The sequence below is a fragment of the Pseudorasbora parva genome, chromosome 2 (assembly GCF_024679245.1).
Source record: "Pseudorasbora parva isolate DD20220531a chromosome 2, ASM2467924v1, whole genome shotgun sequence".
In the NCBI taxonomy this organism is placed as follows: Eukaryota; Metazoa; Chordata; class Actinopteri; order Cypriniformes; family Gobionidae; genus Pseudorasbora; species Pseudorasbora parva.
The window spans coordinates 62964654-62986381 of record NC_090173.1 but is presented as its reverse complement, the minus strand read 5'-3'; the positions used below and the strand labels follow the sequence as shown (position 1 = coordinate 62986381).

Genomic DNA, 21728 nt, shown 5'->3' with positions numbered 1-21728 from the left:
GATCGGGTGCGACGCCAGCCTTCTGCAACTCCTCGTTAGTATAGTGGACAGTATCTCCGCCTGTCACGCGGAAGACCGGGGTTCGATTCCCCGACGGGGAGGTCTAGTCCTTTACTGCTGCCCAAAGACCCATTCAAAAGTTATTGCTCCATTTACAAGTGACACAAAGAGCTGGCCAGGGGCCCCGGGCGACAGTTTTGAGCAAAAGAATTGCGTTGGCCGGGAATCGAACCCGGGTCAACTGCTTGGAAGGCAGCTATGCTCACCACTATACCACCAACGCAGGCGTTTTGCTTGTTTGCTGAACGCCACCTTACGCGGTCAATGCTCCCAACACATTATCAGTGACTGTGTGCAGAAGAACTGAAACTCTGTCTGTTTGGACCAGCAACTGAAAAAAATGCATTAACCTATGGACCTGACCTACCAATCTCTTCATTGAAAAACAAGCTCTCTAATTCAGTGACATTCCTCAATTTATACAGACACTTTATATTTAATTATATATTACATGTTCTGTTGGCTTCTCTTTGCTTCTGTGAAGCGATATGACTCATGAAGCCGTACCTGCAAATGGGAAGCCTGTTTGCGGCGAGCAGCAGTTGCGCTGATCGGGTGCGACGCCAGCCTTCCGCAACTCCTCGTTAGTATAGTGGACAGTATCTCCGCCTGTCACGCGGAAGACCGGGGTTCGATTCCCCGACGGGGAGGTCTAATTCTTTACTGCTGCCCAAAGACCCTTTCAAAAGTTATTGCTCCAGCTACAAGTGACACAAAGAGTTGGCCAGGGTCCCGGGAGACATTTTTGAGCAAAAGTATTGCGTTGGCCGGGAATCGAACCCGGGTCAACTGCTTGGAAGGCAGCTATGCTCACCACTATACCACCAACGCAGGCGTTTTGCTTTTCTGCTGAACGCCACCTTACGCGGTCAATGCTCCCAACACATTATCAGTGACTGTGTGCAGAAGAACTGAAACTCTGTCTGTTTGGACCAGCAACTGAAAAAAATGCATTAACCTATGGACCTGACCTACCAATCTCTTCATTGAAAAACAAGCTCTCTAATTCAGTGACATTCCTCAATTTATACAGACACTTTATATTTAATTATATATTACATGTTCTGTTGGCTTCTCTTTGCTTCTGTGAAGCGATATGACTCATGAGGCCGTACCTGCAAATGGGAAGCCTGTTTGCGGCGAGCAGCAGTTGCGCTGATCGGGTGCGACGCCAGCCTTCCGCAACTCCTCGTTAGTATAGTGGACAGTATCTCCGCCTGTCACGCGGAAGACCGGGGTTCGATTCCCCGACGGGGAGGTCTAATTCTTTACTGCTGCCCAAAGACCCTTTCAAAAGTTATTGCTCCAGCTACAAGTGACACAAAGAGTTGGCCAGGGTCCCGGGAGACATTTTTGAGCAAAAGTATTGCGTTGGCCGGGAATCGAACCCGGGTCAACTGCTTGGAAGGCAGCTATGCTCACCACTATACCACCAACGCAGGCATTTTGCTTGTTTGCTGAACGCCACCTTAGGCGGTCAATGCTCCCAACACATTTTCAGCGACTGTGTGCAGAGGAACTGAAACTCTGTCTGTTTGGACTCGCAACTGAAAAAAATGCATTAACCTATGGACTCTACCTACCAATCTCTTCATTGAAAAACAAGCTCTCTAATTCAGTGACATTCCACAATTTATACAGACACTTCATATTTATTTATATAATAGATGTTCTGTTGGCTTCTTTGAAGCGATATGACTCATGAGGCCGTACCTGCAAATGGGAAGAATGTTTGCAGCGAGCAGCAGTTGCGCTGATCGGGTGCGACGCCAGCCTTCTGCAACTCCTCGTTAGTATAGTGGACAGTATCTCCGCCTGTCACGCGGAAGACCGGGGTTCGATTCCCCGACGGGGTGGTCTAGTCCTTTACTGCTGCCCAAAGACCCATTCAAAAGTTATTGCTCCATTTACAAGTGACACAACGAGCTGGCCAGGGGCCCTGGGCGACAGTTTTGAGCAAAAGAATTGCGTTGGTCGGGAATCGAACCGGGGTCAACTGCTTGGAAGGCAGCTATGCTCACCACTATACCACCAACGCAGGCATTTTGCTTGTTTGCTGAACGCCACCTTAAGCGGTCAATGCTCCCAACACATTATCAGCGACTGTGTGCAGAGGAACTGAAACTCTGTCTGTTTGGACTCGCAACTGAAAAAAATGCATTAACCTATGGACTCTACCTACCAATCTCTTCATTGAAAAACAAGCTCTTTTATTCAGTGACATTCCACAATTTATACAGACACTTCATATTTATTTATATAATAGATGTTCTGTTGGCTTCTTTGAAGCGATATGACTCATGAGGCCGTACCTGCAAATGGGAAGGATGTTTGCGGTGAGCAGCAGTTGCGCTGATCGGGTGCGACGCCACCCTTCTGCAACTCCTCGTTAGTATAGTGGACAGTATCTCCGCCTGTCACGCGGAAGACCGGGGTTCGATTCCCCGACGGGGAGGTCTAGTCCTTTACTGCTGCCCAAAGACCCATTCAAAAGTTATTGCTCCATTTACAAGTTACACAAAGAGCTGGCCAGGGGCCCCGGGCGACATTTTTGAGCAAAAGAATTGCGTTGGCCGGGAATCGAACCCGGGTCAACTGCTTGGAAGGCAGCTATGCTCACCACTATACCACCAACGCAGGCGTTTTGCTTGTTTGCTGAACGCCACCTTACGCGGTCAATGCTCCCAACACATTATCAGTGACTGTGTGCAGAAGAACTGAAACTCTGTCTGTTTGGACCAGCAACTGAAAAAAATGCATTAACCTATGGACCTGACCTACCAATCTCTTCATTGAAAAACAAGCTCTCTAATTCAGTGACATTCCTCAATTTATACAGACACTTTATATTTAATTATATATTACATGTTCTGTTGGCTTCTCTTTGCTTCTGTGAAGCGATATGACTCATGAGGCCGTACCTGCAAATGGGAAGCCTGTTTGCGGCGAGCAGCAGTTGCGCTGATCGGGTGCGACGCCAGCCTTCCGCAACTCCTCGTTAGTATAGTGGACAGTATCTCCGCCTGTCACGCGGAAGACCGGGGTTCGATTCCCCGACGGGGAGGTCTAATTCTTTACTGCTGCCCAAAGACCCTTTCAAAAGATATTGCTCCAGCTACAAGTGACACAAAGAGTTGGCCAGGGTCCCGGGAGACATTTTTGAGCAAAAGTATTGCGTTGGCCGGGAATCGAACCCGGGTCAACTGCTTGGAAGGCAGCTATGCTCACCACTATACCACCAACGCAGGCATTTTGCTTGTTTGCTGAACGCCACCTTAGGCGGTCAATGCTCCCAACACATTTTCAGCGACTGTGTGCATAGGAACTGAAACTCTGTCTGTTTGGACTCGCAACTGAAAAAAATGCATTAACCTATGGACTCTACCTACCAATCTCTTCATTGAAAAACAAGCTCTCTAATTCAGTGACATTCCACAATTTATACAGACACTTCATATTTATTTATATAATAGATGTTCTGTTGGCTTCTTTGAAGCGATATGACTCATGAGGCCGTACCTGCAAATGGGAAGGATGTTTGCAGCGAGCAGCAGTTGCGCTGATCGGGTGCGACGCCAGCCTTCTGCAACTCCTCGTTAGTATAGTGGACAGTATCTCCGCCTGTCACGCGTAAGACCGGGGTTCGATTCCCCGACGGGGAGGTCTAGTCCTTTACTGCTGCCCAAAGACCCATTCAAAAGTTATTGCTTCATTTACAAGTGACACAAAGAGCTGGCCAGGGGCCCCGGGCGACAGTTTTGAGCAAAAGAATTGCGTTGGCCGGGAATCGAACCCGGGTCAACTGCTTGGAAGGCAGCTATGCTCACCACTATACCACCAACGCAGGCATTTTGCTTGTTTGCTGAACGCCACCTTACGCGGTCAATGCTCCCAACACATTATCAGTGACTGTGTGCAGAGGAACTGAAACTCTGTCTGTTTGGACCAGCAACTGAAAAAAATGCATTAACCTATGGACCTGACCTACCAATCTCTTCATTGAAAAACAAGCTCTCTAATTCAGTGACATTCCTCAATTTATACAGACACTTTATATTTAATTATATATTACATGTTCTGTTGGCTTCTCTTTGCTTCTGTGAAGCGATATGACTCATGAGGCCGTACCTGCAAATGGGAAGCCTGTTTGCGGCGAGCAGCAGTTGCGCTGATCGGGTGCGACGCCAGCCTTCCGCAACTCCTCGTTAGTATAGTGGACAGTATCTCCGCCTGTCACGCGGAAGACCGGGGTTCGATTCCCCGACGGGGAGGTCTAATTCTTTACTGCTGCCCAAAGACCCTTTCAAAAGTTATTGCTCCAGCTACAAGTGACACAAAGAGTTGGCCAGGGTCCCGGGAGACATTTTTGAGCAAAAGTATTGCGTTGGCCGGGAATCGAACCCGGGTCAACTGCTTGGAAGGCAGCTATGCTCACCACTATACCACCAACGCAGGCATTTTGCTTGTTTGCTGAACGCCACCTTAGGCGGTCAATGCTCCCAACACATTTTCAGCGACTGTGTGCATAGGAACTGAAACTCTGTCTGTTTGGACTCGCAACTGAAAAAAATGCATTAACCTATGGACTCTACCTACCAATCTCTTCATTGAAAAACAAGCTCTCTAATTCAGTGACATTCCACAATTTATACAGACACTTCATATTTATTTATATAATAGATGTTCTGTTGGCTTCTTTGAAGCGATATGACTCATGAGGCCGTACCTGCAAATGGGAAGGATGTTTGCAGCGAGCAGCAGTTGCGCTGATCGGGTGCGACGCCAGCCTTCTGCAACTCCTCGTTAGTATAGTGGACAGTATCTCCGCCTGTCACGCGGAAGACCGGGGTTCGATTCCCCGACGGGGAGGTCTAGTCCTTTACTGCTGCCCAAAGACCCATTCAAAAGTTATTGCTCCATTTACAAGTGACACAACGAGCTGGCCAGGGGCCCCGGGCGACAGTTTTGAGCAAAAGAATTGCGTTGGTCGGGAATCGAACCGGGGTCAACTGCTTGGAAGGCAGCTATGCTCACCACTATACCACCAACGCAGGCATTTTGCTTGTTTGCTGAACGCCACCTTAAGCGGTCAATGCTCCCAACACATTATCAGCGACTGTGTGCAGAGGAACTGAAACTCTGTCTGTTTGGACTCGCAACTGAAAAAAATGCATTAACCTATGGACTCTACCTACCAATCTCTTCATTGAAAAACAAGCTCTCTAATTCAGTGACATTCCACAATTTATACAGACACTTCATATTTATTTATATAATAGATGTTCTGTTGGCTTCTGTGAAGCGATATGACTCATGAGGCCGTACCTGCAAATGGGAAGGCTGTTTGCGGCGAGCAGCAGTTGCGCTGATCGGGTGCGACGCCAGCCTTCCGCAACTCCTCGTTAGTATAGTGGACAGTATCTCCGCCTGTCACGCGGAAGACCGGGGTTCGATTCCCCGACGGGGAGGTCTAGTCCTTTACTGCTGCCCAAAGACCCATTCAAAAGTTATTGCTCCATTTACAAGTGACACAAAGAGCTGGCCAGGGCCCCCGGGCGACAGTTTTGAGCAAAAGAATTGCGTTGGCCGGGAATCGAACCCGGGTCAACTGCTTGGAAGGCAGCTATGCTCACCACTATACCACCAACGCAGGCGTTTTGCTTGTTTGCTGAACGCCACCTTACGCGGTCAGTGCTCCCAACACATTATCAGTGACTGTGTGCAGAAGAACTGAAACTCTGTCTGTTTGGACCAGCAACTGAAAAAAATGCATTAACCTATGGACCTGACCTACCAATCTCTTCATTGAAAAACAAGCTCTCTAATTCAGTGACATTCCTCAATTTATACAGACACTTTATATTTAATTATATATTACATGTTCTGTTGGCTTCTCTTTGCTTCTGTGAAGCGATATGACTCATGAAGCCGTACCTGCAAATGGGAAGCCTGTTTGCGGCGAGCAGCAGTTGCGCTGATCGGGTGCGACGCCAGCCTTCCGCAACTCCTCGTTAGTATAAGCTGGGGAAGAATAGTCTGTATAAGAAGGGGAAGAAGGGGGAGGAAGGGGGAAGAAGGGGGAGGAAGGGGGAGGAAGGGGGAGGAAGGGGGAGGAAGGGGGAGGAAGGGGGAGAAAGGGGAAGAAAAAAGGGAAGAAATTCAGGAAGTCATAGGTTCGAATCCAGCCTCCGTCACGATTTAATGTGTGTATTTGATTCTATCAATTTTCGTTTCCAAGTTTGATTTTGAATGTAATGCGTATATTGATTTTATCAATAGGTTTGTTTCTAAGTTAGATTTCTCCGTTGTAATTCATTATAACATTTTATCCATAATACTAAGATGGTAATTTGTCCAAATTCATTTATTAATGCTACATTAATCATTTCCCATGTCAGTAGGAACAAAATAACCACCTTATTACTGCATCTAACCCCCTGTTACTTGACACTGATTGTCATTACATGCAATAAAACAAATAAACACAAACCACCAGTCTTCTTGGAGAACTAGATTTATTTACTATATACATATTTACAAAAATCTGGAAAAGTACTGAATTCACAGCATGGAACAACAAAATAATAGGCTATTGTTAATTAAATATATAGGTATATAAAAAGACGTTTATATGTACTGTACTTGCATATATAAATAAAAATATATAATAGCAAAATAATTTTATAAACAACAAAAAAATAGGCTATTGTTAATTAAATATATAGGTATATAAAAAATATATAGGTATATGTACTGTACTTGCATATATAAATAAAAATATATAATAGTTTTTTATAATAGTATATAATATGTTAAATAGTTATTATATATTTATATATTATAGTGTATGTATACATATCGTTATACATACTCACATATACACATACTTAATATTGTTTCCTCTACACATAAAACTTTAATAATAATAATAATAATAATCATACAATTTAAAAACAAGTGCACAGTATAATACTTTAGCATTAAATATGGCTGGAAGATAAAGAACAGAATGTATCACAGAAACAAGTGTGTTATTTTCTCATATTCTGTAACCACTGCTGCTTAGTGACTGTTTCTTTATTTGGGCAAAATATTTTGCCTTTGTACTGGCTATGGCCAGTTTCTTGTGTGCGAAATTGGCCACACTTTCTGCACGTATTTGATTTTACAGAGCGATTGTATGACCGCTTGGTTGGGGTGGCTGTGTCTTTTGCAGGTGGGTCAGAGGAAATTGCTCCAGGGTTAATGGCTGAACATGGGGCTGGGCAGGGCAACAGTAGCATCTGAGACCCAACAGGGGCAGTGGGTGTGTCAGGAAACAATGGGTGTGTTGCTGTCGGCTTTGGAAAAATTGTCCTTGGCTGGTGGAACGTGGCAGTTGGTGTGGCAGATGTGCAGGTTGATGAGGGCTGGATTTTCCTGAACTTCGTCTTTGCCTGTCCAGCTGTGTCTGGTGGCATCTGGTAGTGATGCAGCTGGTGGCTATATTGTGGAGGCACAACAGGCTGCACTCGTGCTGGAGGCAGAGCATCCAATGCCACTGGACGTGCCTCTGGAAGCTTCAACCCTTGCAACAGCACTGAGACCTCCTGACCCTTTAAACGTTCATTGTGCCACGTTGTAAGGGTCCTTTGGTTAACCTCCACTAGCTGAAGGGTTGTTTCGCTCATTACAGTTCCATTGCTCAAGATTAGCTGCCGAATTTTTCTATAATCTCGAAGAATGAGATCCCATCTGGACAGAGATTCTGTCCGCTGTTTTTTGGGGCTTCGGTGGATGTTACATAGCCTTATGAAGATTAATTCAACAAGGCGACAGCACTTAGGCCACTGTGCTGGAGAACCGCTAGAACCCAAAACACACCTCTTTGTGCTTTCGACGCCAGGAGTGAAGACAGCTTTCTTTTTAGGGGACCTAAAACGTCCTGTAAGCAGCCTGTCTTGATAACGAGCAGCATACATGACCTTGTCTTTATCAAATTGGTCCAGGTTCTGCCACAAACCCACAATGATCGCAGCTTGTTGGTTAGTAAGTGTGAGGCCCGTCTGTGTGCGCAGCTCTACCAGATACTCCGCCAACTCATCCACCCGGTCCATTCCAGGAATACAGTGCTCGTCAACAGCCTAAAAAAATATAACTGTTGGTTAGGTAATTACATGCTTTGTGAAATTTGTGAGTTTGTGAATTTGCTGCTTGAGGGTGAATGACTAAATGAGTAACAATTTGTCTAGAAAAGGAAATTTTACCATTGCTGAGGGCAGAGGTGCAGCTGATGGAGTCTGGACACAGGGCAGAGGTGCAGCGGGTGGAGCTGGGACATAGGGCAGAAGTGCAGCAGGTGAAGCTTGGACCAAGGGCAGAGGTGCAGCGGGAGGAGCTTGGACACAGGGCAGAGGGGCAGCGGGTGGAGCTTGGACACAGGGCAGAGGTGCAGCGGGTGGAGTCTGGACACAGGGCAGAGGGGCAGCGGGTGGAGCTTGGACACAGGGCAGAGGTGCAGCGGGTGGAGTCTGGACACAGGGCAGAGGTGCAGCGGGTGGAGCTTGGACACAGGGCAGAGGTGCAGCGGGTGGAGCTTGGACACAGGGCAGAGGTGCAGCGGGTGGAGCTTGGACACAGGGCAGAGGTGCAGTGGGTGGAGCTTGGACACAGGGCAGAGGTGCAGTGGGTGGAGCTTGGACATAGGGCAGAAGTGCAGCAGGTGAGGCTTGGACCAAGGGCAGAGGTGCAGCGGGTGGAGCTTGTACCAAGGGCAGAGGTGCAGTGGGTGGAGCTTGGACATAGGGCAGAAGTGCAGCAGGTGAAGCTTGGACCAAGGGCAGAGGTGCAGCGGGTGGAGCTTGTACCAAGGGCAGAGGTGCAGTGGGTGGAGCTTGGACATAGGGCAGAAGTGCAGCAGGTGAAGCTTGGACCAAGGGCAGAGGTGCAGTGGGTGGAGCTTGGACATAGGGCAGAGGTGCAGCGGGTGGAGCTTGGACATAGGGCAGAGGTGCAGCGGGTGGAGCTTGGACATAGGGCAGAGGTGCAGTGGGTGGAGCTTGGACACAGGGCAGAGGGGCAGCGAGTGGAGCTTGGACACAGGGCAGAGGTGCAGTGGGTAGAACTGGTGGACTTGAAAGGAACAAGTCATCTGATGCCACAAGATTTGCCACTGTGGCTTCCTCTCCCAACAAATCAATGAAACCCTCATCCTCTTCCACTTGCTCCTCCACATTTATCTCCTCCAGCAACTGAGAGGTCCTATCAGAGGTAGGGCACATGTCCTCCAGGGGCTGACTATTCTGCCTCAACAAGTACTGCACTCCAATGAGCTCCCCTGAGGAAATATTTGTAACAGAAAACATTTTAAAGGAAATGAATCAGAAAGGTTTATTCTGAAATGTAGTAAATATTTTTAAATAAATATTCAGCTTCTGCATAAACAAAAAATATGTAACTCAGAGGACATTGTAAAAAGACAGAATTACTCTATATTCTAGTATGTCATTTATTTTCCCTGAAACCTACAACAAAGAGTCCAGTATGCAAAAATTCTGATAGTATAATTTTTCTCTGATCTGTCAAAATGACATTATTGACCAAAATCACTTGCAGTTTTAACAAAAACATGCTACCTAGTGAACTGCATTGATCAAAATATGTTTACCTGTGTAAACTGCAGGTGGAGTGAAGCTAGTGACCAATTTCCTGCCATACAACTTATTGTAGTTCTCGTTGACAGAGTAAACCAGCTCCCCTGTGTAAGTACGCAGGGTTGAACCTCCACCTCCACCTGCAACAGCAGCTGCAGCCCGGTCCTGATTCCAGCGTAACAAACCTTCCAGGAGGTAAATCTGGAAGTTCAGGCTGTTTGCGCTATTCCCTAGAATAAGAAACAGAAAGCAAAACATTGTTTTAAGAAACTACAAAAGAGAAAATGCAATTGGTTTACTGCAAGTATATAAATAAACAGGAATTAGTGGCAAGATATGGTCTATTCTGTCATGACAAACCTGGAATAAATCTGTTTAGGTGGCAGTGAAATGATTCCAGGGAAGTGGAGCCTCTGGCACACCTATATGTCTTTAGAACAATCCCGCCCTTGTTTATGGTTCCAGTTTCCGTGTAGAGGGGCACATCTGGAGGGTCCTGAATACAGGTAATGTGCCGCCTCTGGACTTGCCAGATGTGCTGCATCCTTACACTGTCAAGGAGAGGAACACCAAGGGCGTCATTCCCCTTGCCACCCATGAGCTCTCTGATGAGCATATCAAGGAGGCGCATAGTTGTTTCCTCTCCTCGTGTTCTTCTCCTGCAGTGTTGGGCCAGCTCATCTTTGCTTATATGACGGTCAATCTCTGCCTCCGTCATTGCAGGCCAGCCCTGTTGGGTGAGTTGCTCCTTCTTTGCCCTTCTCAGCAGAGTGAGATCCCCTGCATCCCACTCAAAAATACATGACGACAACCTAGACATAAAAGTAGGATACAACTGGTGGGCATCAGTTGTGCACCCTACTGCCAGACGCCGCATAAAATGCCAAATGTCTAGGCGGATGATGATATTGGGCCAGCCACTGAACCTCCTCTTCAGTTTAGTCTCTCCCACTTCCTTGCAACAGTCACAGTCCACATATAAGATAGTGGGAGGATCAACACCAGCTCTCTGGTATCTCTCCACGAGTCCTGCAGCCATGAGGTCTAACCCAGCTCCTTCATTCGCAGTCAGGACACTCATCAGCACCTGACCTACCTCGTTGCCAACTGAGGTAAGCCACTGTGCTGTGCCTTTCGCAGGCCCACTCAACTTCTTCGTGATCTGAAAGAAACAATAAACATAGTAAATAATACAACATACATTGAATGAGTAAAATTTACAAATAAAGCTCTTTTGGTCTAACAATACATTATAGATAACGGTACAGTCATTAAAGCAGCTCCTCTGACCTTCTTAGTTGAGTCCATTTTTAAAATCGATCCATATGTGGATGTAATGCTGGCCTTGATGTGATCGAGCCTGTTGAGGATGTCCTGACTGTAAACAGTGAGAAGCCATTTGTAGCTAGGTACTGGAACAAGTGGTGGCGGCTCCTGAAAGTGCAGTGGAAGCAGGCCAGGATTATCCAAAAAGGCCACACACATCGATGTGTACCGAGACACACGTTGTAACCACTCCTCAGTGTGGTTCTCCTTCAGCTGGCCGATGATCCTCACTGGGCCATTTCCCATGCCCCTCTCACGCAACAAACGAATAACTCGAATGTCACAGGCATACCTTGGAAAAAAGTAATCATTCAAGTATCTTATTATCAAGTATCTAATTATAGTAGTATATATTTATCAAAGGTAGCATATGAGCACATATGACTGCAAAGTAATTACTTGCGTGTGAGAATGATTCTAAATTCAGATCGATGGGCCAGGTCCAATTGCTGCAGCACAGCATGACTCCAGGACAGGTAGCTGGTTCTACACCTGGTACAGATCAGGGTCTCTGTCACCAGGTTGTAGTATCTGTCAATATCTAACACCTGTCGTACCCTCCTGTGCAGACCACCACCACACAGCTGATAACTGGCACAGGCAGGGTTAGTACACTGGAGTCGTACCTTCCATAGCCTATACGGCATCCAGAGCAAGAGTCGCTGTGAAAAAAATCTATCAGGAGTTGGGGCTTGGTGGTACAACAGGGCTGGTGGTGGGGGGTCATACCACAACTGAAGGTTTTCACGCAGCTCCTGCTTTCATTTTGCGTTAACCCTAAAAAGTGCTTCCGACACCCACTTCTGGTCCTGCTGTGGCATTGTCTGTGGCCACAGTAGTGGGAGATCTGCAGGGTCTTCTGGCTGAGATGAGACCTGCTGATATTATCAAAAACACTGGTTTAAATAAGGGTTAGGCTAGGCCTAGGGTTAGGGTAGCCCTAACCTGCCTTAAATAATGCCTGTTTCACACATAATCTGTTTGCAGTGCGTATTTGTTTCCGTACCCATGTTAACCGGTTAGAGCGTTCACTATTTTTTTGCTGCACGCGCTGAATTAAAGGTCAGTGCATTGTTCGCACTAAAATAAACATGCATTGATGCGGTGGACTTAAAGTCTACTCTGTTTCAAAGTCAACACATGGCCTTTTGCCTCGGGTAAAGCAAGGAAAATGTCCCTTACCTGGCATTTAGGTAAACAAAGAGACATAATGGAGAGCACTCGTCCTTTCTTGGAGGTGGAAAAACAAAGTTCTTTATGACCTGCAGGATTTCTTGTAAAAAAAATTTTTTTTAAAAGATTTAAAAATGAAAGAAATAACGAGAGACGACTTTTTTTGTCTATTGTAAGTTCTAATTTAAAATGTTTGTCATTATATAAGCTATAGCCTATGTTTTGCCACTTGTGTAAGCAATATAATATATAAATATAAAGTTCTAGGCTATATAAATATAAAGTAATTAATTTAATATAACGTTTAAATGTTGTGCGTTTAAACATGACATCTATAAAAGAGTGTATACAAAGAGAATTGCAATGCTGACAAGCCATAGTCATTAACAACTTTTGGATTTGAAATAAAAAATTATGAATAAATGCTGTGTTTGTAGTACTCAACTGCGGTTAAGTTGCGCACTGCAAACGTGGCATACGTGAAAGCACAATAGCACGCACTGCTCCTGCATCGCATACGTACTGCAGCACGCACTGCATATGAACTGCAGTCGGAGTATGTGTGAAGCAGGCGTAAGAGAGCATTAAATGATGAAGGCATGTTTGTATTTTGAATGACATCTTACTGGGCCCCTCACAACAGCAGACTCAGAATTAGTTGATGGTGTTGCTGTTTCTTTGATCCGCTGTGATCTCTGGGCTGGAGGAAGGAAGAAGGATGAGGAGGACTGAATGACAGGCCGATGGGGTTTGGGGGATGGAGGAGAAGGAGGAGAAGGAGGAGGAGGAGGAGGACAAGGATGAGAGGGTGGGCATGAAGCTGCGGCTGAACTGGTCTGTGGAGTCAAACATTATGAATAATCTATTAAGGGGATCGCAAAATGTTTTTTTATTAAACAAAATTATGTAGTGATAAAGTGATGTCTAACTAATTCTTTCATATTAACCTGAGATGTTTTCCTCTGAATGTTCAAATTAGGTTTGGCTGCTGCCACATGTGAGCCTCCAAACCTTGACTTTTCAAACTGAAAAGGTTTGTCATAGTTAGTGATAACAAAACCTGTAACACTATAGGAAAAGTTTGAGATATTTCAATGTCTGCAGTAAGGTCTGCTTACCATTGACAATGTCAGTTTGGCCATCTTTGCAGGACGTGCCACATCACTGGAGGGTGTACTTTGGGCAGGGGTGCTCTGTGATGCCTCCACTGTGACTGGTGGATGAACCTGTGATACATGCTTATAAGATATACCAGGGACATAATATTATACAGTATTCATAATATGACTTTAGACATAAAGACAAATTGATATTGCAAACACATCTATTTATGCAACTTGAACTAGGCTAATTGGAGTTACCTTGTGAAATCCACAAATACACTTTTGTGCTTCCTTCATAAGGGTGGTCTGCCCCCTCATTTGCAGAGGGCACTTTTCTATCTATGAACATAAATATAAAGTATAGCTGTGACACTGTTGTACACATTATTTCAAGACACCCATGTCATCATAATTATAACCATATTACATTGTATTTACATTGTAAATAATTACTTATTAATACATATAAAAAAAATAGCACAATGTATTATCACACAAGTTTATTAGTTTGCTCATGAATCTAGCTGCATAATTTACCTTCTGATATAACTCATGCCATTTTTTTTGTCGGGGAGAAGGTCTATTTCCCTCCCTGGATGGCCAAACTCCAGTTCGGGCAAAACTCTCCAGACGCGCAAGCCAGTCAGCATCGCTCATGCCTTTGTGTGACTTAGTTGAAGCCATGTTGTTGCCTAAACAATATAGAACAAGAATTTAATAGAATAGAATACCAACTGCCATTGTAGCCCAGAAATATAGCATTAAAGGGATAGTTCCCCCTAAAATTAAAATTATGTCATAATTTACTCTCCCTCAAGTTGTTCCAAACCTGTATGAGTTTCTTTTGAAGCACATTGGTAACCAGACAGTTGACGGTCCCTATTGACTGCCATAGTAGGAAAAACAAAACAAAAAAATACTATGGAAGTCAATGAGGATTATTAACGGTCTTCATTCTTCAAAATAACTCATACAGGTTTGGAACAGCTTGATGGAAAATAAATGATGACAGATTTTGTTTTAGGGGGAAACTAATCTTTTACTTCCTTTACTCCTTTTGTGTTCATTTCATTTGAGCTAGTTTTGTGTTTCTGGTTCAAAATGACTGCCACATTATAGCAGATTATAAATACATAATAATACATATATAATCACCTAATGTTGTGATTTATTTTTTGTAACCAACAGTACAAGTTTTGAAACTTCTATTTATGGCCTGTATGCTTTGTTGATCTGGGTTTTTGAGTAAAACAACAACAACAACAACAACAACAACAAAAATGAATAATGTATGGATTATTCTGACTTAAACAAATACTCATATTAAACATATTGTGCTATTTTAACTTTGTCCATCTGATAAATGGGCATGTATGTGCCTGAACTCAAATAGGCGTAATGTTATGTTACACTTGGGCTAAGAACCGAATTCGACCGAAACATACACAATAGGAGGGTAAACTGTTACATTTAATGCCCGTTTAATTTAATTTAATTTAGCTAAAAAACAAACGGAAGATATAGGCTACAATAATATTTCATTAGGAAAATATGCGTAATGTTATGTTACACTTGGGCTAAGAACCGAATTCGACCGAAACATACACTATAGGAGGGTAAACTGTTACATTTTATGCCCGTTTAATTTAATTTGGCTAATAAACAAACGGAAGACATAGGCTACACTAGTATTTCATTAAGAAAATATGATCAGCATACCTGAGCGGAATAACCAAGCGAAAGCGTATCGAATGTGCTCATCGACTCTCGTGCGGTGAATGGAGTAACGAAAAATGAACCTCGCCATTTCATTGGACAAGCAAAGATGGAGTTCGTAACGCGGAGATTGGATGAAATGCTCAAAGATGGACTACGCGCGGTGATTGGAGTATGAAAAATGAACCTCGCCATTTCATTGGACAAGCAAAGATGGAGTTCGTAACGCGGAGATTGGATGGAATGCTCAAAGATGGACTACGCGCGGTGATTGGAGTATGAAAAATGGACCTTGCCATTTCATTGGACGGGCAAAAATGGAGTTCGCAATTTAATTGGTTTTTGAAAGATTGAACTCGGCATGCTATTGGATTGATTTTACAGACTTGTGGTTGTCAGGTAGAGCTAAGTGGACAGTATCTCCGCCTGTCACGCGGAAGACCGGGGTTCGATTCCCCGACGGGGAGGTCTAATTCTTTACTGCTGCCCAAAGACCCTTTCAAAAGTTATTGCTCCAGCTACAAGTGACACAAAGAGTTGGCCAGGGTCCCGGGAGACATTTTTGAGCAAAAGAATTGCGTTGGCTGGGAATCGAACCCGGGTCAACTGCTTGGAAGGCAGCTATGCTCACCACTATACCACCAACGCAGGCATTTTGCTTGTTTGCTGAACGCCACCTTAAGCGGTCAATGCTCCCAACACATTATCAGCGACTGTGTGCAGAGGAACTGAAACTCTGTCTGTTTGGACTCGCAACTGAAAAAAATGCATTAACCTATGGACTCTACCTACCAATCTCTTCATGGAAAAACAAGCTCTCTAATTCAGTGACATTCCACAATTTATACAGACACTTCATATTTATTTATATAATAGATGTTCTGTTGGCTTCTTTGAAGCGATATGACTCATGAGGCCGTACCTGCAAATGGGAAGGATGTTTGCGGTGAGCAGCAGTTGCGCTGATCGGGTGCGACGCCACCCTTCTGCAACTCCTCGTTAGTATAGTGGACAGTATCTCCGCCTGTCACGCGGAAGACCGGGGTTCGATTCCCCGACGGGGAGGTCTAGTCCTTTACTGCTGCCCAAAGACCCATTCAAAAGTTATTGCTCCATTTACAAGTGACACAAAGAGCTGGCCAGGGGCCCCGGGCGACATTTTTGAGCAAAAGCATTGCGTTGGCCAGGAATCGAACCCGGGTCAACTGCTTGGAAGGCAGCTATGCTCACCACTATACCACCAATGCAGGCGTTTTGCTTGTTTGCTGAACGCCACCTTACGCGGTCAATGCTCCCAACACATTATCAGTGACTGTGTGCAGAAGAACTGAAACTCTGTCTGTTTGGACCAGCAACTGAAAAAAATGCATTAACCTATGGACCTGACCTACCAATCTCTTCATTGAAAAACAAGCTCTCTAATTCAGTGACATTCCTCAATTTATACAGACACTTTACATTTAATTATATATTACATGTTCTGTTGGCTTCTCTTTGCTTCTGTGAAGCGATATGACTCATGAGGCCGTACCTGCAAATGGGAAGCCTGTTTGCGGCGAGCAGCAGTTGCGCTGATCGGGTGCGACGCCAGCCTTCCGCAACTCCTCGTTAGTATAGTGGACAGTATCTCCGCCTGTCATGCGGAAGACCGGGGTTCGATTCCCCGACGGGGAGGTCTAGTCCTTTACTGCTGCCCAAAGACCCATTCAAAAGTTATTGCTCCATTTACAAGTGACACAAAGAGCTGGCCAGGGGCCCCGGGCGACAGTTTTGAGCAAAAGAATTGCGTTGGCCGGGAATCGAACCCGGGTCAACTGCTTGGAAGGCAGCTATGCTCACCACTATACCACCAACGCAGGCATTTTGCTTGTTTGCTGAACGCCACCTTACGCGGTCAATGCTCCCAACACATTATCAGTGACTGTGTGCAGAGGAACTGAAACTCTGTCTGTTTGGACCAGCAACTGAAAAAAATGCATTAACCTATGGACCTGACCTACCAATCTCTTCATTGAAAAACAAGCTCTCTAATTCAGTGACATTCCACAATTTATACAGACACTTCATATTTATTTATATAATAGATGTTCTGTTGGCTTCTTTGAAGCGATATGACTCATGAGGCCGTACCTGCAAATGGGAAGGATGTTTGCAGCGAGCAGCAGTTGCGCTGATCGGGTGCGACGCCAGCCTTCTGCAACTCCTCGTTAGTATAGTGGACAGTATCTCCGCCTGTCACGCGGAAGACCGGGGTTCGATTCCTCGACGGGGAGGTCTAGTCCTTTACTGCTGCCCAAAGACCCATTCAAAAGTTATTGCTCCATTTACAAGTGACACAACGAGCTGGCCAGGGGCCCCGGGCGACAGTTTTGAGCAAAAGAATTGCGTTGGTCGGGAATCGAACCGGGGTCAAATGCTTGGAAGGCAGCTATGCTCACCACTATACCACCAACGCAGGCATTTTGCTTGTTTGCTGAACGCCACCTTAAGCGGTCAATGCTCCCAACACATTATCAGCGACTGTGTGCAGAGGAACTGAAACTCTGTCTGTTTGGACTCGCAACTGAAAAAAATGCATTAACCTATGGACTCTACCTACCAATCTCTTCATGGAAAAACAAGCTCTCTAATTCAGTGACATTCCACAATTTATACAGACACTTCATATTTATTTATATAATAGATGTTCTGTTGGCTTCTTTGAAGCGATATGACTCATGAGGCCGTACCTGCAAATGGGAAGGATGTTTGCGGTGAGCAGCAGTTGCGCTGATCGGGTGCGACGCCACCCTTCTGCAACTCCTCGTTAGTATAGTGGACAGTATCTCCGCCTGTCACGCGGAAGACCGGGGTTCGATTCCCCGACGGGGAGGTCTAGTCCTTTACTGCTGCCCAAAGACCCATTCAAAAGTTATTGCTCCATTTACAAGTGACACAAAGAGCTGGCCAGGGGCGCCGGGCGACATTTTTGAGCAAAAGCATTGCGTTGGCCAGGAATCGAACCCGGGTCAACTGCTTGGAAGGCAGCTATGCTCACCACTATACCACCAACGCAGGCGTTTTGCTTGTTTGCTGAACGCCACCTTACGCGGTCAATGCTCCCAACACATTATCAGTGACTGTGTGCAGAAGAACTGAAACTCTGTCTGTTTGGACCAGCAACTGAAAAAAATGCATTAACCTATGGACCTGACCTACCAATCTCTTCATTGAAAAACAAGCTCTCTAATTCAGTGACATTCCACAATTTATACAGACACTTCATATTTATTTATATAATAGATGTTCTGTTGGCTTCTTTGAAGCGATATGACTCATGAGGCCGTACCTGCAAATGGGAAGGATGTTTGCGGTGAGCAGCAGTTGCGCTGATCGGGTGCGACGCCACCCTTCTGCAACTCCTCGTTAGTATAGTGGACAGTATCTCCGCCTGTCACGCGGAAGACCGGGGTTCGATTCCCCGACGGGGAGGTCTAGTCCTTTACTGCTGCCCAAAGACCCATTCAAAAGTTATTGCTCCATTTACAAGTGACACAAAGAGCTGGCCAGGGGCCCCGGGCGACATTTTTGAGCAAAAGCATTGCGTTGGCCGGGAATCGAACCCGGGTCAACTGCTTGGAAGGCAGCTATGCTCACCACTATACCACCAACGCAGGCGTTTTGCTTGTTTGCTGAACGCCACCTTACGCGGTCAATGCTCCCAACACATTATCAGTGACTGTGTGCAGAAGAACTGAAACTCTGTCTGTTTGGACCAGCAACTGAAAAAAATGCATTAACCTATGGACCTGACCTACCAATCTCTTCATTGAAAAACAAGCTCTCTAATTCAGTGACATTCCTCAATTTATACAGACACTTTATATTTAATTATATATTACATGTTCTGTTGGCTTCTCTTTGCTTCTGTGAAGCGATATGACTCATGAAGCCGTACCTGCAAATGGGAAGCCTGTTTGCGGCGAGCAGCAGTTGCGCTGATCGGGTGCGACGCCAGCCTTCCGCAACTCCTCGTTAGTATAGTGGACAGTATCTCCGCCTGTCACGCGGAAGACCGGGGTTCGATTCCCCGACGGGGAGGTCTAATTCTTTACTGCTGCCCAAAGACCCTTTCAAAAGTTATTGCTCCAGCTACAAGTGACACAAAGAGTTGGCCAGGGTCCCGGGAGACATTTTTGAGCAAAAGTATTGCGTTGGCCGGGAATCGAACCCGGGTCAACTGCTTGGAAGGCAGCTATGCTCACCACTATACCACCAACGCAGGCATTTTGCTTGTTTGCTGAACGCCACCTTAGGCGGTCAATGCTCCCAACACATTTTCAGCGACTGTGTGCAGAGGAACTGAAACTCTGTCTGTTTGGACTCGCAACTGAAAAAAATGCATTAACCTATGGACTCTACCTACCAATCTCTTCATTGAAAAACAAGCTCTCTAATTCAGTGACATTCCACAATTTATACAGACACTTCATATTTATTTATATAATAGATGTTCTGTTGGCTTCTTTGAAGCGATATGACTCATGAGGCCGTACCTGCAAATGGGAAGGATGTTTGCAGCGAGCAGCAGTTGCGCTGATCGGGTGCGACGCCAGCCTTCTGCAACTCCTCGTTAGTATAGTGGACAGTATCTCCGCCTGTCACGCGTAAGACCGGGGTTCGATTCCCCGACGGGGAGGTCTAGTCCTTTACTGCTGCCCAAAGACCCATTCAAAAGTTATTGCTTCATTTACAAGTGACACAAAGAGCTGGCCAGGGGCCCCGGGCGACAGTTTTGAGCAAAAGAATTGCGTTGGCCGGGAATCGAACCCGGGTCAACTGCTTGGAAGGCAGCTATGCTCACCACTATACCACCAACGCAGGCATTTTGCTTGTTTGCTGAACGCCACCTTACGCGGTCAATGCTCCCAACACATTATCAGTGACTGTGTGCAGAGGAACTGAAACTCTGTCTGTTTGGACCAGCAACTGAAAAAAATGCATTAACCTATGGACCTGACCTACCAATCTCTTCATTGAAAAACAAGCTCTCTAATTCAGTGACATTCCTCAATTTATACAGACACTTTATATTTAATTATATTTTACATGTTCTGTTGGCTTCTCTTTGCTTCTGTGAAGCGATATGACTCATGAGGCCGTACCTGCAAATGGGAAGCCTGTTTGCGGCGAGCAGCAGTTGCGCTGATTGGGTGCGACGCCAGCCTTCCGCAACTCCTCGTTAGTATAGTGGACAGTATCTCCGCCTGTCACGCGGAAGACCGGGGTTCGATTCCCCGACGGGGAGGTCTAATTCTTTACTGCTGCCCAAAGACCCATTCAAAAGTTATTGCTCCAGCTACAAGTGACACAAAGAGTTAGCCAGGGCCCCGGGAGACATTTTTGAGCAAAAGTATTGCGTTGGCCGGGAATCAAAACCGGGTCAACTGCTTGGAAGGCAGCTATGCTCACCACTATACCACCAACGCAGGCATTTTGCTTGTTAGCTGAACGCCACCTTACGCGGTCAATGCTCCCAACACATTTTCAGCGACTGTGTGCAGAGGAACTGAAACTCTGTCTGTTTGGACTCGCAACTGAAAAAAATGCATTAACCTATGGACTCTACCTACCAATCTCTTCATTGAAAAACAAGCTCTCTAATTCAGTGACATTCCACAATTTATACAGACACTTCATATTTATTTATATAATAGATGTTCTGTTGGCTTCTTTGAAGCGATATGACTCATGAGGCCGTACCTGCAAATGGGAAGGATGTTTGCGGTGAGCAGCAGTTGCGCTGATCGGGTGCGACGCCAGCCTTCTGCAACTCCTCGTTAGTATAGTGGACAGTATCTCCGCCTGTCACGCGGAAGACCGGGGTTCGATTCCCCGACGGGGAGGTCTAGTCCTTTACTGCTGCCCAAAGACCCATTCAAAAGTTATTGCTCCATTTACAAGTGACACAAAGAGCTGGCCAGGGGCCCCGGGCGACATTTTTGAGCAAAAGAATTGCGTTGGCCGGGAATCGAACCCGGGTCAACTGCTTGGAAGGCAGCTATGCTCACCACTATACCACCAACGCAGGCGTTTTGCTTGTTTGCTGAACGCCACCTTACGCGGTCAATGCTCCCAACACATTATCAGTGACTGTGTGCAGAGGAACTGAAACTCTGTCTGTTTGGACCAGCAACTGAAAAAAATGCATTAACCTATGGACCTGACCTACCAATCTCTTCATTGAAAAACAAGCTCTCTAATTCAGTGACATTCCTCAATTTATACAGACACTTTATATTTAATTATATTTTACATGTTCTGTTGGCTTCTCTTTGCTTCTGTGAAGCGATATGACTCATGAGGCCGTACCTGCAAATGGGAAGCCTGTTTGCGGCGAGCAGCAGTTGCGCTGATTGGGTGCGACGCCAGCCTTCCGCAACTCCTCGTTAGTATAGTGGACAGTATCTCCGCCTGTCACGCGGAAGACCGGGGTTCGATTCCCCGACGGGGAGGTCTAATTCTTTACTGCTGCCCAAAGACCCATTCAAAAGTTATTGCTCCAGCTACAAGTGACACAAAGAGTTGGCCAGGGTCCCGGGAGACATTTTTGAGCAAAAGTATTGCGTTGGCCGGGAATCGAACCCGGGTCAACTGCTTGGAAGGCAGCTATGCTCACCACTATACCACCAACGCAGGCATTTTGCTTGTTTGCTGAACGCCACCTTAGGCGGTCAAT

General features: G+C 45.7%; 14 non-coding genes across 14 annotated transcripts; all 14 read right to left on the bottom strand.

Moving 5' to 3' along the window:
• Positions 1-211: 211 nt before the first annotated feature.
• Positions 212-283, bottom strand: trnag-ucc (transfer RNA glycine (anticodon UCC)). Its single transcript has one exon. It is a non-coding gene; the product is annotated as a tRNA-Gly (tRNA).
• A 536-nt stretch (positions 284-819) lies between these two features.
• On the bottom strand, positions 820-891 carry trnag-ucc (transfer RNA glycine (anticodon UCC)). The gene has a single exon. It is a non-coding gene; the product is annotated as a tRNA-Gly (tRNA).
• Positions 892-1427: 536 nt separating this feature from the next.
• trnag-ucc (transfer RNA glycine (anticodon UCC)) lies at positions 1428-1499 on the bottom strand. The gene has a single exon. It is a non-coding gene; the product is annotated as a tRNA-Gly (tRNA).
• Positions 1500-2625: 1126 nt separating this feature from the next.
• Positions 2626-2697, bottom strand: trnag-ucc (transfer RNA glycine (anticodon UCC)). The gene has a single exon. It is a non-coding gene; the product is annotated as a tRNA-Gly (tRNA).
• A 536-nt stretch (positions 2698-3233) lies between these two features.
• On the bottom strand, positions 3234-3305 carry trnag-ucc (transfer RNA glycine (anticodon UCC)). The gene has a single exon. It is a non-coding gene; the product is annotated as a tRNA-Gly (tRNA).
• A 527-nt stretch (positions 3306-3832) lies between these two features.
• On the bottom strand, positions 3833-3904 carry trnag-ucc (transfer RNA glycine (anticodon UCC)). Its single transcript has one exon. It is a non-coding gene; the product is annotated as a tRNA-Gly (tRNA).
• Positions 3905-4440: 536 nt separating this feature from the next.
• Positions 4441-4512, bottom strand: trnag-ucc (transfer RNA glycine (anticodon UCC)). Its single transcript has one exon. It is a non-coding gene; the product is annotated as a tRNA-Gly (tRNA).
• A 1126-nt stretch (positions 4513-5638) lies between these two features.
• On the bottom strand, positions 5639-5710 carry trnag-ucc (transfer RNA glycine (anticodon UCC)). Its single transcript has one exon. It is a non-coding gene; the product is annotated as a tRNA-Gly (tRNA).
• Positions 5711-16794: 11084 nt separating this feature from the next.
• trnag-ucc (transfer RNA glycine (anticodon UCC)) lies at positions 16795-16866 on the bottom strand. The gene has a single exon. It is a non-coding gene; the product is annotated as a tRNA-Gly (tRNA).
• A 1725-nt stretch (positions 16867-18591) lies between these two features.
• trnag-ucc (transfer RNA glycine (anticodon UCC)) lies at positions 18592-18663 on the bottom strand. The gene has a single exon. It is a non-coding gene; the product is annotated as a tRNA-Gly (tRNA).
• Positions 18664-19199: 536 nt separating this feature from the next.
• trnag-ucc (transfer RNA glycine (anticodon UCC)) lies at positions 19200-19271 on the bottom strand. The gene has a single exon. It is a non-coding gene; the product is annotated as a tRNA-Gly (tRNA).
• Positions 19272-19798: 527 nt separating this feature from the next.
• On the bottom strand, positions 19799-19870 carry trnag-ucc (transfer RNA glycine (anticodon UCC)). Its single transcript has one exon. It is a non-coding gene; the product is annotated as a tRNA-Gly (tRNA).
• Positions 19871-21005: 1135 nt separating this feature from the next.
• Positions 21006-21077, bottom strand: trnag-ucc (transfer RNA glycine (anticodon UCC)). The gene has a single exon. It is a non-coding gene; the product is annotated as a tRNA-Gly (tRNA).
• A 536-nt stretch (positions 21078-21613) lies between these two features.
• Positions 21614-21685, bottom strand: trnag-ucc (transfer RNA glycine (anticodon UCC)). Its single transcript has one exon. It is a non-coding gene; the product is annotated as a tRNA-Gly (tRNA).
• Positions 21686-21728: the final 43 nt, after the last annotated feature.